General features: G+C 33.8%; 1 long non-coding RNA gene across 1 annotated transcript in view; it reads right to left on the reverse strand.

Annotated features, from left to right (window-relative positions):
* Nucleotides 1-2,427: 2,427 nt before the first annotated feature.
* The window catches only part of LOC122081481, a 1,993-nt gene continuing 1,920 nt past the window's right edge, over nucleotides 2,428-2,500 (reverse strand). The window contains exon 4 of the long non-coding RNA XR_006141096.1: nucleotides 2,428-2,500. This exon is cut by the window's right edge and continues 302 nt beyond it. This is a non-coding gene — a long non-coding RNA (uncharacterized LOC122081481).

Genomic DNA, 2,500 nt, shown 5'->3' on the forward strand with positions numbered 1-2,500 from the left:
AAAAAAAAAAAAAAAAAAAAGGGTAGACCTATAACAAATTTTGGTCTAGTTTTTCTTTCCTTTTACCTTCTTTTTTCAGGTTTTATTTTTTCTGGGGTTGTGTTTCTTTTGACATATTGCAAGGAAAAAGAAATTATAAACTCGATCTACTCAAAGAGAGTATTCAGTGATTCAGTAAAGAAAAGAAAAGCAACAAATAATAAGAAAAACTATTAATGCAGACTACCCATTTTGCTAGAAATTGAATAGTGCATGCAGTGATTAAATCTTAAGGAGGAAAAGAAGAGGGAGTTCTATGACAAAACCGATCCTCCAAAATACCCCCTTCACTAAAATCATTAAACTATTTTTCAGCCGTTTGCACAAGTTAAATGATGAAGTTGATAGAAGCACATCATTAAGAGACAGATGTGTAAGAGATGCAGGACAAGCAGTATCCATAAACATAGCAAATACAGTAGGAGGCATCGACAATATCCAATTTTTCAACTCAGATAGGTACAAAAAGAATTGAGTGAAGGAAATAGTATTTTTCAATATCCAAAGCACAGCAAACACACGCCCTAATTCAGTTGAGAAGCTCTTATCATCATATCCTAAAGTTGTGACAGTGGAGCAAATACAATAGAAGGCATTAACAAGATCCACTTATATAAAAAGATTGTCTAAGCTATTATATCATTGTAATAAAGATCAGGATCACAACAAACTGTGGCTAGAATCCTAGATAATCATTGATTAGTTCCCTTTTTAATACTAAAAAAATCATACATTTCATATTCTTGGCATAATTGATCAACATGTTTTAAAATAGAGAGGGATTAGGATGATGGGGTAGAACTACAATAAATTGGAAAAAAAAAATCTCTAGCACACCACCAATGAAAAAATTTTCTTCTTTCTTAGTCTATATTCACTCACCATATATTTTTTTATGTTACGCTCAATGGTCAGAACCATAGGAGTTGACGTTTTAGTAAGTGGATGAACCTGCTTGAACAACTTTAGCAGTTAAAGGTACCTACCAATGTAAACCTAGGTGCAATTAAAATTAAACCCGCAGACGAAATACTAAATCATAGAAACACAAGTACCGAAAAATCAGTCAAAATAATCCAAATCTGTTTCACTTTCTCCAAACTGAATAAAACTCCTATTGTTCCAAAAGACTTGACTTAGTTCAGATTCTGCACCCGAAGATAGATGTCATTGTCAATTCAAAACCCAATGATGAACTTTTGGACCGTGAGCCATTTTCAACTAAGATGTTTAACTGAGAAATGGGATTCACGGCAAACTCAAGCATGGATAAAATCTCATTGGCACAAATAAAACCCTCAGAATTCCTTTCTAGCTGATAAATCTCTCGTACACATACATTCTTTCTTGCTGAGAGACTGAATTTGGTACACAAAACAGAGCGACTCAATTTTTTAAGAACCCAATAGAGTGTGTGTGTGTGTGTGTGTGTGTAAGAGAGAGAGAGAGAGTTGCCTATGGAAGTCAGATTTCTTCACTTTTACTTTGTAGGCAGTCTGCCAGTCTGAGTTGTAGAAATGAAGTTGAATCATTTTCTAGCTGTCAGCCTTTCTAAGTTGCAGAAAGAAAGTTGAATCAAAGATGGAAGTATGCCGCAGTTTTGCAGGAATGAATAAAGTTTCCTCATGAAGAGAATTTAAAACAAAGAAAGGAAGGGGATTCATCGGAGCAATTAGGGAGAGAGAATATAGAAATTTGAGAGAGAGAGAGAGAGAGAGGAATTACTATAAATAAATCATCAAAAAAAGTAGAAGAAAACGATCAAAATTAATGAACGATTGAAATAATATGAGCATTCCAATTTTGGTGCTTTGGAGTTTCTACACTAAATGGCTGTACCCCTAACTTTTGCAACTCTAATTAGAACTTTTATGATCTTCAATTGATCAATGCCAACTAAACAAACTCTCCATAAACTGAACTTATATCACCTTCAATTGATCAATGCCGATTAATGAAAATCTCTATAAACTGAACTTTTATGACCTTCAATTAATCGATGCCAATTAAAAAAAATTCTCTATATTGTGGATCCAGTCAAGAACATCTCTACAACATCATGTAGACATAGCCACTTTCTTGGTCCCTTCCATAGATGTATGAATGGGAACTCAAGGTTGTGGCTTTGTTACTTACCTATCTAAATTAACTGGAATTCTCCTGATGTTCCTTCCAAGAAAAGGAACCAAAAGGAGTTTGTCCTTGAGAAATCCCATTATTGTTCATACAACATCATTTTCAGCCAAAAATGACCAATACATGGCCAAAAGGAGTAACACAAATCAGAGGCTTCTATCACCTCTTCAATTTCGATTTTATAAACTGTTTATGGCTAAGACAATGAATAAACCTTAATAGATTATGAAACTGACCACCAATAGACATCTCTAGGTCCAATCAAAGCTCAAAAGACACAATGCAATGAAAATCATACTGATTAGTTCATGATCACAAATTATTT

This window comes from Macadamia integrifolia, chromosome 6 (genome assembly GCF_013358625.1).
Source record: "Macadamia integrifolia cultivar HAES 741 chromosome 6, SCU_Mint_v3, whole genome shotgun sequence".
Classification (NCBI taxonomy): domain Eukaryota; kingdom Viridiplantae; phylum Streptophyta; class Magnoliopsida; order Proteales; family Proteaceae; genus Macadamia; species Macadamia integrifolia.